The sequence below is a fragment of the Schistocerca piceifrons genome, chromosome 8 (genome assembly GCF_021461385.2).
Source record: "Schistocerca piceifrons isolate TAMUIC-IGC-003096 chromosome 8, iqSchPice1.1, whole genome shotgun sequence".
NCBI classification, from domain to species: Eukaryota; Metazoa; Arthropoda; class Insecta; order Orthoptera; family Acrididae; genus Schistocerca; species Schistocerca piceifrons.
Window position 1 is genome coordinate 431234304 of NC_060145.1, and position 14499 is coordinate 431248802.

Here is a 14499-nt window from a genome sequence, read left to right on the forward strand (position 1 = left end):
GTGTATAACACCAGTGCTACCCATAGTTCCAGCAGCTGACGGATACATCGCTGTCAACAGTTGGACATGCACTCAGTCCATGAGGCACGGTGGATAAGTTTGGAAATTAATCTAGGAGATGGGTCCAAGATTTCGCAATAAGGAATTATGTGCCACCATCCTTCCTCTTGGTGGCGGTGAAAATTTCTTCCATCACCAGAATCGAACTGGCAGCTACAAAGTCAATATCCACCGTAAAAGTGTGCATTAGCAACCTCTACTATTGATGCAGATGCCGACAGAGCTCTGTAAACTTCTTCTTATCTGGCACACTAAGTAGGGAAAGAGAAATTTTCATGCGTACAGGATTAGACACAGAAAACTTACAAAACAGAGAGTAATGTAATCATTCTGTGACTATACAGGACAACCAGTGACCCACCGTGGCTTCCATTGGGAGCACTAAGTACTTTCGAATGGACAATTTGTACAGCGTATCGGTAATCTCTTTAAGGCTCACTGTGTAAAGTTATGACGAATATACTGGCGCGAGATATGACCACTTGCCGGCTGCCAGATTACAGTGAAATTCCAGCGTGAGCTACATTTTCTGTGTCATCTTTTCTCTCGTTTGCCAACGTAACATCGTTACAAATTACGCTCTTCCCCGCAACATCAGTTGGATAATCCCAACAGACCTTTCTTATTTCCCAAAGTCCTCTCCGTCAGTTCTTGCTTTGTAAAGAATACTATTTTTACAAATCCGTAAATACATTTTTATGCGTTACTAGTCGCAGAATCTGTAGTAGTGGTGGTAGTAGTAGTAATAGTAGTAGTAGTACTCGTAGTGCTGCTAGAGTTGTCGCTATTATTTTTTAGACAGTACTATCGTCAATATTACTGTCTGTTGTCGGTAGACAGATTCAAATCTTGTTTAAAATAATTTTTAATTTTATTACTACCATTTTATTGCTATTTCTTCTTCACTTCGTTTCCGTGATCTGAGAACCATGTTAATTAGGATCACCTTCTTTTCTTCTCGTCTTTATCCTTATTCTTTCATTCTCATACTCTGCGTCTAATTCTGCCACGGAAACCTATGTAAGTCTGAATTACAAACATGAAAGTCATTCTCTTACATATGTCTGTTTCCTGTACTCCGATTTCTTCCAGGTCCCGTATATACATCTTGGGTCCAGTGTAAATTGATTTAACTTGTTTACAAGAAACTCTTATTATTGTACTAACTTCCTGTGTCCATTCTAAGGATGTGTTCGAAAGGCATGCTCCCTCTTTTCTTGATGGTATCCGAAATCCTCTATCTGGATGGACGGTTCTAGTTTAGCTCGTCTTCTATACTGACCGTGCCCTGTTTATCGAGATCTTAATATCCTGCTAAGAATTCAGCGCTCCACAAGATACAACCTCTTCCGTGATCCTGTTCTTCCGTAATTCACGTTTCCAGCTGTATATAAGGCTTCAGGTCGGATCACTATCTGGTGAAGTTGTTGTGGACTGGCAAGACAGCCAATCCACAGTGACGGGTAACCGAAAGGCACGCGCTTAAACTCACGCAGGCTGGCGTGAGGTCTGAAACAGGATACGTAATGAATGCTATAAAGAAAAGTACGTAGCTGCTGGAATACTTAATTTTAATCCACAATTGGTGAACATTGGTCTTGTTACTGTACATGCTTCATTAGATACATAGCAAAGGATAAATGGCGCCTTGCTAGGTCGTAGCAATTGACTTAGCTGAAGGCTATGCTAACTATCGTCTCGGCAAATGAGAGCGTAATTCTCAGTGAACCTTTCCTAGAAAAGTCGGCTGTACAACTGGGGCGAGTGCCAGTACGTCTCTATAGACCTGCCGTGTGGCGGCGCTCGGTCTGGATTCACTGATAGTGGCGACACGCGGGTCCGTCGTATACTAGCGGACCGCGGCCGATTTAAAAGGCTACCATCTAGCAAGTGTGGTGTCTGGCGGTGACACCACAGAAGTCTCAATTTTGACTCGATGATTTTTCTTATTATGCATGTTCATAGTCTGACGCTAAATTCATTTCGTTTATTCCTGCTCTCATACTTTCTTTTTCTGTCAGATCATTTACTGTCCATTCTCCTTGGTATATAAAACTCTCAGCCATCTGAGCTTTCCCTCTTTCTATTGTCACGATGTTCGTCGCGTACTGTGTCTTCCCGACAGAGAGCTGTAGACCTGCTTTAGCCTCTTTTTCTGTAGATGCGTGATTTGATTAGCCGCATCTTCTAATGATACCGACAATATCATGATATAATTAGCAAATGGTAGACAGTCTGCACATATTCCTTTTCTCTTGCATTCCAGTCATATTACACCCACTCCTTTCATTTCTCGTCTCTGTTCCCTGATCACTCGTTAAGGGTACAGTCAAAGACCACAGGTGAGAGTCTGTCTATGTGTCTGATTCTGAGATGCCGTATTGCTTGCGGCCTGTTTAATCAGTGCAGTGGATTTTCTATCCGAACTCATATCTTCCAAAATTAGGAACTGCGTAGGTGTATCTACTGCATCATAGGCTTACTTAACGTCTACGAATGTGAGCACGAAATGCTTGCTACTCTGTTTTCGATACACGATCCTAGTTTTTATTTTCAAGATTTGTTCTGGGCATGAACTGCTCATTCTGAAGCCTCTTTGGTACACACCAATTTGTGATTTAGCTGCTCTTCCACTCTGTTAGTAATGCTTTTGAGAATATCGTATGAGTCACTAGAATTAACGACATCCTTCCGAAGTTCCCAGGCTCGAATTGGTGTCCTTTCTTATGTGCAGGGTGTATTAGTGCCAACTTCCACCCCTCTGGAAGCAGTTCAATGTTTGTATTCCCATTAACATATTTCAATGAAACTTCCTGGCAGATTAAAACTGTGTGCCCGACCGAGACTCGAACTCGGGACCTTTGCCTTTCGCGGGCAAGTGCTCTACCAGCTGAGCTACCGAAGCACGACTCACGTCCGGTACTCACAGCTTTACTTCTGCCAGTACCTCGTCTCCTACCTTCCAAACTTTACAGAAGCTCTCCTGCGAACCTTGCAGAACTAGCACTCCTGAAAGAAAGGATATTGCGGAGACATGGCTTAGCCACAGCCTGGGGGATGTTTCCAGAATGAGATTTTCACTCTGCAGCGGAGTGTGCGCTGATATGAAACTTCCTGGCAGATTAAAACTGTGTGCCCGACCGAGACTCGAACTCGGTAGGAGACGAGGTACTGGCAGAAGTAAAGCTGTGAGTACCGGACGTGAGTCGTGCTTCGGTAGCTCAGTTGGTAGAGCACTTGCCCGCGAAAGGCAAAGGTCCCGAGTTCGAGTCTCGGTCGGGCACACAGTTTTAATCTGCCAGAAAGTTTCATATCAGCGCACACTCCGCTGCAGAGTGAAAATCTCATTCTGGAAACATCCCCCAGGCTGTGGCTAAGCCATGTCTCCGCAATATCCTTTCTTTCAGGAGTGCTAGTTCTGCAAGGTTCGCAGGAGAGCTTCTGTAAAGTTTGGAAGGTAGGAGACGAGGTACTGGCAGAAGTAAAGCTGTGAGTACCGGACGTGAGTCGTGCTTCGGTAGCTCAGTTGGTAGAGCACTTGCCCGCGAAAGGCAAAGGTCCCGAGTTCGAGTCTCGGTCGGGCACACAGTTTTAATCTGCCAGGAAGTTTCATATCAGCGCACACTCCGCTGCAGAGTGAAAATCTCATTCTGGAAACATATTTCAATATTTCTGCAATGATCCCCTCTTTCCCAGGAGCCTTGTTATTCTTCAAGGTATTTATGATGATCATAGCTTCGTCTGCAGCAGGTGATTCCGAGTTGGCATTTGGTTCTTTCTATTTATAACGGAAGGTATCACATGGCGCTTCACAGTTTAGGAGCTCTTCAAGGTACTCTGCCGAGATCTGTTTTCAATGTCACCTTACTATACTTTCTTTTTATTTCTTAAAGCTTATGTTTGGGGAAAATTGTATACTTAAGCTAGGCTTGAATGTTCCGTAAATGTTTCGCTTATTGTTCTGTCGGAAGTCCTCTCCTACCTGAGTTAAGCGTTGCTTCTCACTTTTTTATGTTGACTTTTTTCTTACTTGTTGGAAGTTCTTTAGATTTTCTGGTGTTTCCTGAGAATAGCAGTCAACTTACGCTTTCCTCCGGTCTTCGATTGGCTTATCTCCTTCTGGAGACCGCCATGCGTGTCTTCTGCTTTTCTCGAGGAAAACTGTTTCATACCTACTGTCAAGAAGTGCATATTTCTTCTGAGACTAGCGCTCCTTGAAATGTCTGCTGTTTCTAAGTTCCTGTGCATAGAACTTTACTATACGAATAGCTTTTTAGTTTGATGGGTTCTTGGTCGAATTTTGAACTTAAGTTTTGAAAGATAGAGACACAATCTAAGTTTGTAGCCCTGAGGGCCTTGAGATTTTGAATTTCCTTCCCCACATGTCTCGAGATCATCATATGATCAATTTGGAACTCCCTAGTGGAACACTGGAGATATCCACGTTTCCTGTTTTCTTGGAAGATGTTTAAATCATGCTGGTTTCATTAACAGATCAAAATTGTCCTATTTATTAAAAGCATTTTTAATTTTTTAGGTTTCTATGCTGTAAAAGGTAGTACATGTGTAAAACGTTGGCCGGTCGTATGATGTTCGTTCGGGTTTAAGGTCTTTTGTTTCCTGTTTCCCGAAATAGTTACACACAAAATTTTAAACTACTGCCAACTCTCAACGTAATCTCCCTGCAAACATACACACTTTTAACTACATCAACGCCAAGAGTCCACGGTAGCTGCGATCGCTTCTTTAGCACACTGGAAGATCGTTGACGCAATGGCGGCGTACCTGGAGGATCCGATCATTCAATGTATGAGAGCAGAACAAATGAATAGGAAGTTTCTCCTCCGTATGACGATGAATTGCATGAGAATTGATTAACATGGAACTTGTTACGAAATTAAAATTATGTGTTCGGAAACGAGATTTCAGCCAGTAACCTTTCCTCTCTCTGGCGATGCTCTCGCAGACCGATGCTGTCCGTTCACGACCCACAACCCTGCTCCACAGTGTGAACCTTTACACTTTCTCCGAGGTTACCCAGTCTGGTAAGACATATAAAAGAAATTCTGTCGAGTTTGGAATGCATGAGAGAGGTACAGGGGAACCTCGTTTATTGGTATTAGGTAGGCACTTCAGAAACCCGCCCGGATATCCGCGTGAATTAGCACGCTGCTTCCGGGATTCTGGGGGGCGCACCGACAGTGGATCAAATGCACCCAGCGCATTAACGACGAGGAGCGGTGTGCCGGCCAGCCTTGATGTGGCTCTTAGGTGGTTTCCCACATTCTAGTAGGTTAATACCGGGCTGGTCTCCCCCCCCCCCCCCCCCTTTGTTACGCGATTCGGGACCATTTAGAATACTTCATATTATTAACACTAGACGCAAACAGATGAAGTACACAATTTACGTCCCGGGAGGAAAGGGGAGCGACCACTAACATTGCGAAATCCAGATTAACGCACTGATCCCGGAAGAAATGGGATAAGCCTACGAAAAAGAGGACTAACATAAGTGACTCTTGTCGTCCCACGCTGAGACCATTGAGCAACAGCAGTGGCTCATTGTGGGAAGGGAACGCATGTTGTAGGTTGCCTGCAGACACGGCCCGCGTAAACAGATGCACCAAAGTATCCGCCTGAAATGGCGCTGCAACCGGACACGTGAAGAATGGGAGTTGAAGGGTACTGCATTAATTATGCAAGTTGGTATGCATACTTTCAAATATTTGTGATATCTTCCTTAATTAAAAGTAAAAAGGTACACAATTTTTGTAACATCGTGCCGATTCAGCAATATTGAGACCTAAGAGAAGGGCAGGCCACGGCGTGCAAGTCATACCACGTGACACTGCAGGTCTTACGAGTGCCAGCAGCCGCCTCCAGCTGGAAGCGAGCAACTATTCGCGACGGGTTTAATAATTCTTGACTGCGAGTTTAAATGCATGCAAGTTTTCGATATCACCTCCATTGAGTACCTGTTCAATTAAACATTGATTTCTTTGGGCTCTGCGTAGAGCCGAGCGTTCACGAAGTGTGGCGGACAAGCCGGCTAGTGTGACGTCACAGGTTTCTTGCGAGGCCCGTATTTCTCGTGGACCAGCAGATATACGGGGATTGCTTGGCTCGGAGAGTGGCGGCATTATTACTTCCACGGCGCACGGTCCCGCCCCAAAGGATCATGGTAAGCACGTCAGGTGGGGACGCCACATGCGGGGCCAACGATATACACGGGCCCTACAACGAACTTGTGACGTCACACTAGTAGGCTTGTGCGCCACACTTCACGAATGCTCGCCTCCATGCGGAGCCCAAAAAAATCAATCTTAAATTGAAAAGGTACTCAATGAAGGTGATATCGAAAACTTGCATCCATTTAAACACGCAGTCAAGATTTATTAAACTCGTCGGGGATAGTTGCTCGCTCCCCACTGGAGACGGCTGCCAGCACTCGTGTGTGTGTGTGTGTGTGTGTGTGTGTGTGTGTGTGTGTGTGTGTGTGTGTGTGTGTTTGAGGTTTACAGGCGCTAAACAGCGTGGTCATCAGCGCCCAAACGCATAAAAACAGGAACACATGCCGTGAAGGGACTAAGACGAACAGCGAACAAGGAGATTGGCTAAAAGACACAGACCTGACCAGTTCCAAATCCTCACAAACGGAGGCAAAACAAGAGGAGAAGGAACACACTAAAAAGGAAAGGAAACACAAGGAAAAGAGAATAGAAACCTAAGGGAAACAAGGAGTTAATCGTGACTGGCGGACCTCTTACCTAAAACCTGAGTGAGCCAGTCACCCAGCAGCACATTAAAACCCTCTCCCTAATATCCGAGGCAACAAATTGGACACACAAAACCGTAAGACCTTAATCACAGCCGTTGCGTCATCTTGCAAAATAGAGGGCAAATCCGGTGGCAAAGAAACCACCGCCCTCTGGTCAGAGAATAAAAGACAGTCAAGTAAAATGTGGCAGACAGTAATCTGGACGCCACAAGCACTGCAGATTTGGGGGTCCTCCCGCCGGAGTAAAAAACCATGTGTTAAGGGATTGTGCCCGATGCGGAGGCGAGTGAGGAGAACCTCATCCCGCCTGCATGACTGGTAGGACGTACGCCATGGCCGTGTGGTGGCCTTGACCAAACGCAGCTTATTTTCACCAACTGCCAGCCACTCCTCTTCCCATTGACGCATAACACGAAAACGCAAAAGGGAGGTAACAGCGTCGGCCGAAGTGGCCGTGCGGTTAAAGGCGCTGCAGTCTGGAACCGCAAGACCACTACGGTCGCAGGTTCAAATCCTGCCTCGGGCATGGTTGTTTGTGATGTCCTTAGGTTAGTTAGGTTTAACTAGTTCTAAGTTCTAGGGGACTAATGACCTCAGCAGTTGAGTCCCATAGTGCTCAGAGCCAATTGAACCATTTTTGGAGGTAACAGCATGGAGGGGGACGGCACACTCAACAACGTGAGGGAGGGAACAGGCATCTTTGGCAGCCACATCCGCCAGTTCGTTTCCCCTAATACCCACGTGCCCTGCCACCCAGCAGAAAGAAACCTCCTTCCCCTGCCGTTGCAGGTGGAGTAGGGCATCATGGATGTTCTGGACGACCGTATCCGCTGGGTACAAGTGTTGCATAGTCTGAAGGGCACTCAGGGAGTCAGAACAGATGAGGAACTTAAGACTGGGAACACATCTCATCTGCTCCAATGCCCGCAAGATCGCAAACAATTTGGCATCAAAGATGGTAAACGCCGCAGGAAGCCGTAACTTGACGACTCGATCAAGGAAAACAACAGCACAACCAACAGAGTCCCTCTGTTTAGAGCCATCCGTAAATACTGGTACATGGTCGGGATGCTGGTTTCAAATATCATAAAATAAGGAGGTAAAAACAAACGCAGGAGTGCAGCTCCTCCGGTACTCCGACAAGTCTAAAAGGACGCTGGGCCTCTGCAGCAACCAGGTAGGCAGGCGAGTAAAACCTTGTCGTTGGGGGACCACACGCTCCACACCAAGGGACTCAAGCAAATGCTTGGCACGAATCCCAAATGATCTTGTTGCCCTGGGACGACTGGAAAAGAGACGTTCCATAGACGGTTGGGCAACGGTATGGTACGCAGGGGAGGTAGGACAGGCAAGGAATTGACACACCTGTCGCACCATGAGGAGTTTCCACCAGATGGCGAGCGGCGGTTCCCCTGCCTCAGCACACAGGCTGGGGATGGGACTGGTACGGAAGGCACCAGTGGCCAGCCTGATACCCTCATGGTGTACTGCGTCAACAGCAGATACGAAGGCCTTGCTGACCCATACACGGTGCAACCATAGTCAAGACGCGATCGAACGAAAGCCCTATAAAACTGCAGCAGACGTGCCAGATCTGCTCCCCAGGACCGATGGCTCAGACTCTTCAGGGCCCGCACCTTGAGGTCTTTAAGGTGAGGCAACCACGACAACTTGGAATCAAAAGTGAGGCCCAGGAACCTCACAGTGTCTCTAAAAGGAAGAATGTGTCCCTCAGACGCAATTCAGGGGAGGTGAAAAGGCGTCGAGATCGATTACAATGAACACACACACATTTGTCCGCAGAAAAGGTAAAACCCGTCTTCGCAGTCCATGCCTCTAATCGCTTTATCGTAAGCTGGAACTGCCGACTAGCAGTGACAAGACTGGAGGAAGAACAGAAAACAGCAAAATCGTCCACAAACAAGGAGAACTGGGCAGGACTCCGGATAGTGGACGTGATACTGTTAATGGCGACGGCAAAGAGGGTGACACTTAAAACGCTTCCCTGAGGAACACCATTCTCCTGCACGTACAAATCAGATAGCACATTACCAACCTGATGTCGAAAGAGGCAGTGGGAAAGAAAGGACCAAATGAAGATGGGGAGACGGCCACGAAAGCCCCACTCATGGAGTTGATTAAGGATAAGGCGGCGCCAAGTAGTGTCATTCGCCTTATTAATGTCAAAGAATACACCTAGACAATGCTGGTTACGTAGGAAGACCTGCTGGATGGCCGCCTCAAGCAGGGTCAACTTGTCTATAGTTGCACGACATCTCCGAAAGCCACAATGAGAGGGGCTAAGGAGCTGCCTGGTCTCGAGCAGCCAAACCAGGCGACGGTTGACCATGCGTTCCAACGTCTTCCCGACACAGCTCGTCAAAGCAATACTTCGATAACTACTGGGATGCGTTCGGTCCTTCCCCAGTTTGAGGACAGGAATCAAAATCGCCTCCCTCCATGAGTCAGGGTACGTGCCGGATAACCATACCATATTAAAACAATTGAGGAGAACTTCCTTGGATGGTAGCAACAAGTGCTGCAGCATGCTGTACCGGATTTGATCATGACCAGGCGTAGTATGATGAGCCACAGAAAGCGCCGAATCCAGTTCCCACATTGTGAAGGGGCAGTTGTAGGGTTCAGAATTTGGAGACCGGAAGTCCAAGTGACCCCTCTCGATGGCAGTGCGGTAGCGGCAGAAATCTGGATCACAGTTAATAGTGGCGGTAGATTCCGCAAAATGCACGGCCAGTGTCTGGGCAATGTCTCTCGGCGCCGTGAGGAGACATCCATGATGCAGCAATGCCGTGACAGGTAGTTGGCTGAGCTTCCCGGAAATCCTCCTGATGGCTTCCCATACTTTCGTAGAATTAGTGGAGCGAGAGATGGAGTTCAAGAACGATTGCCGTCGTTTGCTCTCTTTAATCACTCGCCGCGCTTTGGCCCTTGCCACCCGATAGGCCGCAAGATTGTCAGCTGAGGGACGGCACTTGAAGCGGCGCAGAGCTGCACAGCGGGCTCGGATGGCTGAGCGGCACTCAGTGGTCCACCAAGGGACAGGACGCCTCTTGGGATGACCGGATGACCGTGGGATTGACAATTCAGCCGCATGGGAGATCATGGCTGTAACGTGGTCTACCCATTCGTGGACGCTGGCACGGTGTTCCAAAACAGCCAGTTGGCTGAAAAGTGTCCAGTCAGCTCTGCAGAGGTGCCACTGAGATGGCATTGGTAATGCCGCAGCCTCATCCAGGAGGCGAATCCAAAGGGGGAAGTGGTCACTAGAATAGAGGTCAGCAACAACCTCCCACAGACCAGAATCCACGAGTGCTGGAGAGCAAAAGGAAAGGTCAATAGCCGATGACGACCCGGAAGCAGTACAGAAATGAGTGGGAGCACCAGAGTTGAGGATGCAGAGTTCTTCAGACATCATGAGGCTTTCCAGAATGCGACCCCTGGGGCAAGTAGTCGGAGAGCCCCATAAGACATTATGAGCATTGAAGTCCCCCAGAAGAAGAAATGGGCGGGGGAGTTGGCTAATAAGGTCTGTGAGAGCCTCAGAGTCTATCGCATCCTGAGGTGGTAAGTAAACTGAACACACTGTGAGCCTCCGACCCACAAGAAGGTCAACTGTAACTGCTTGCAAGTCTGTTACGAGAGGGAGCTCAGATGAGGGGTGCATGTCACGGAGAAAAACCGCAACACCACCCTTTGCCCTTTCCCCCATCAGCTCGTCTTTTCGATATACGGTATAGCCCCATAAAGAAGGAGCATCAGTGGCCCGAAAATGTGTCTCTTGGAGACGTAAGCACAAAGGGCACTCTCATACAAGGAGTTGTAATTCGGCCACATGCGTCCTGAACCCATTCAGGTTCCACTGTAATATGGGAGCCAGTAATCAGGGTGGCTGAATTTTCACCCTGCCTCTGTGCTTTGAAGGAGAGCCTGTACTGGTCAGAGATTTATTCTTGGGGCAAGAAGATCACCCCCGGTCGACATCAATGTCCATCAGCTCTGATGACGATCCACGGGAGATGTCAGACAGTACGATGGCCTCGTCATCGGACCGACCCTGACTAGTCTCCTCAGGTGGCAAAACCTTCACCTTCGGCGTCTTTGTCTTGGGGGCTTAGAATGCAGAGTCTTGTCAACAGTTGGAGCTTTACTCACCTGGGCAGAAGTCCCCAAATGGGAAGAGGCAGGAAGTACCCCAATGTCAGCAACCACAGCCTTGTCCGACGTTGCGGGGAGAGCCGCAGGTTGCAAAACAATCGCAGCAGCACAAGTGCACTGGCAAACGCAGGTATTAGTGCTAACACTAGCAACCTCCGTTTGCGTAGCAACAGTGGCCATTTGTACCGGTTTTTTCAGAGCTGAAACGAAAGATGTTGTAAACACCGGAGGTTGCATGGCCTTAAAGAGCTTCTTGGCCTCACCATAGGGGATGCGCTTAGATGTTTTAATCTCCTGTATCTTCCGTTCTTCGAGATAGATGGGGCAGACCCAGCTCCAGACAGGGTGACTCCCAGAGCAATTCACGCACTTCACAGGCGATGAACAATCGCCTCCTTCATGGGCAGGCTGACCACATTTACCACAAGTGGCTATCCCATTGCACCCCAACGTAGTATGCCCAAAGCGCTGACATTTAAAACAGCGCTTTGGGTTGGGGAAATATGGCCTTACTGGCAAACGTAAGAACCCCACTTTAACATGCTCTGGGAGTCTCGGGCAACTGAACGTGAGAATAAACGAGTCGGATTGACTAGGTCCCCATCGACTCGTTTCATAATATGCTGCACGTCAACAATACCTTCATCAGCCCACTCAGATTTTAACTCGTCTGTGGGGATATCCACCAAGTCCCTACATGTAACAACACCCTTACTATAATTCAAAGTGGAGTGGAGCTCGGTCTCGATAGTGTACTCTCCGAGACAGGTTGCTTTCTGAAGAGAAGCGACTTGACGGGAACTAGAAGTCTCAACTAACAGAGTCCCATTGCGCAGTCGCTTCACAGACTTCAGTGTTCCCTCAAGACCCTTGTGGATGTAAAAGGGAGAAACCCTCTCAAAGCTACCCTCCTTCCGTTTAATAATCAAAAACACATTCTGATTATCAGCACGTGCTCTGTTACGACAGTCTGATAAATCTCTAGCAACACCAGGCGCAGGAGGACTCACTGCACGAAGTCGCTTTCTCGATGGGGTGTGTTTTCCTACCAGTGGCCCACACAATCCACTGGTAGGGGGAAATGTAGAGGTCGAAGGGTGCATTGCGGTCCCACGAGCAGCTAGGGAACTAAAGGTCCGCTCAGACAGAGCCCCGCGTGCCTGAGTAAGCCGTATAAAACTGGGGTGCGGCAGGGGCCCCAGAGGTTGCCCGCTTGCGACTGTTCCACCCCAACAGCCATGCATCTCATAGGCGCGGAGCACACCGTAAGATTGAGGGGTTTTCATAGAGGTTGGCCTTCCTCGCAATCCAGGCGGTCAAGCCAATGTTTCCATTCCCCGCAGCACGCAACATTCCACCGCCATACCATACGGTGGTCGCTGAAGCATGTCCCGGGGTTACGGGGACACGAGACTGGCGGCGCTGACCAGTCCCCAGCTCAGGACCCCGGGGTCGCCAAGCCCGTACTCAGCAAATGAATGCTGAGCCCCTCGGGGCGCCAGCACTCGTAAGACCTTCAGCATCACGTGGTATGAAGTACGTGCCACAGACTTCCTCGTGGACCTCGGGCCGATGCCACTCTACAGGGAACAAACAGCCGCGCCAGCGGGAGGATCGGGAGTTCGTCCGAGGGTCACTCCATGAGAAATGCACTCTATTTTTGTAAAAATACAGTTTTCATTCTGCATGTGTGAAAGTTTTACAGTGTGTAGATACATCCTTCCCGCTTGTTTTCATACCTAGTTCAACCTGTTCTCGCGAGTGGCATGTCTTCAAAATAGGTGCTACACTTGACGTTCGTCAGAAGCAACATGTTGTCATATAATTCCTGTGCTGTGAAAACGAGACAGTGGGAAACATCCACAAGAGGTTGAAAAAGGTGTATGGAGATGCTGCTATCGATCGCAGTACAGTTAGTTGGTGGGCGAGCAGGTTACGTGATGAAAGCTTATACGGCAATATTGATGATAATCCTCGCAGCGGCAGGCCTCCTACTGCACACACGCCAGACAATGTGCAGAGAGTTAACGAATTGGTGACTGCTGACAGACGCATATGTGACAACACTGAAGAAACTTCAAGCTCGACTGAGTCGTGTTGGACTACATCTGTAAAAGCAGGATGTTTTGCTGTTGCACGACAATGCACGGCCACATGTCAGTCAAAAAACCATTGAAGCGATCACAAAACTCGGATGGACAACACTGAAACACCCGCCTTACAGTCCTGACCTGGCTCCATGTGACTATCATCTCTTCGGGAAACTGAAAGACTCTCTTGGTGGAACAAGGTTTCAAGATGATGACTCCCTTGTGCACGCTGCCAAACAGTATTTTACCGTGCGGGTATACAGGCGCTGGTTCCAAGATGGCGTAAGGCAGTTGAGAGGGATAGAAATTATTTGGAGAAATGAAAATATTGTTCCTAAAGGATGTATCTACACACTGTAACATTTTCAAACATGTAGAATAAAAGATGGATTTAAAAAAAGATAGTGTGCATTTGTTCTGGAGTGACCCTCGTATATTGGTGTAAATAAGAAACACAGGAAGGGGAAGTAAAGGGAAAGGAGGGGTAAGAAATCATGACGATAAGGCGCACAGGGCATTGTGGTAATACAAGGGTGGAGGTAGAAAATTTGTGACAGACCGGGATTCGAACCAGAATTTACTGATTCTCACGAGCGGTTGCCGTAGCCGCTTCGGCCACCCGGACATGGTCCTTGCTCACTCAGATTTCCAATTTACGATCCCCAGTGCTAGAGAAAAGTCTGCAGCCGAGTGATTAACTTCAGGAGCACGACCTCCAGGGGCCGAATATCCTTTCTTTCCATGTAATTTCTATGACTGTGAAAACCGTTAATATTAAATGATTCATTTATTATTTCCGTAATCTTTATCCTGAGAAAAGGAGAAAAAATTTTCTTAATAAGAGTGGAAAAAGTGGATGCACAAGAAATTTCAGTCCAATAAGAATACTCATTTTATTTATATTATTTTATCTACATGCGCGGCAAGCAAATGTATTACATATGGAGCATTGTACGAGTCAGGATGATGATGATAATAGAAACATGGTAAACAGTAATTATTGCGACATACAGCACTTGCAACGAACTCCGAACCTTTGCATGTGCATAGTTTTTTGAGTGTGTCGATCGCTAAACAAATGTGAGATGCATTCGTAAGCGGTTCTCGGTCATCACACCATAACGCGGCGTATCACCCGTATCTGCTGTTGTAGTTGCGTGGCACTGAAATAAAAGACCGCTGGTAGCGAGATTCGATCCTCAGACATCGCGTTTATAAAACTAAGCGTCCCTCAGACATTGCGTTTATAAAACTAAGCGTTTACTCGCTTGGTAACTAGCCACCACACGAAGTATATAAGCACGCGTAAAATAAGCAAACTCTATTTTGTCGACAACGATTAAGAGTTGCGTCTTGTTTCTTACGTCTGTCGAAGTCCAGTTCGTGCCCTACACA

At 47.6% G+C, this 14499-nt stretch overlaps 1 protein-coding gene across 1 annotated transcript in view; it reads right to left on the bottom strand.

Moving 5' to 3' along the window:
- Window positions 1-14499, bottom strand: part of LOC124711561 (protein takeout-like) — a 68632-nt gene that overhangs the window by 13402 nt on the left and 40731 nt on the right. The window lies entirely within an intron of this gene.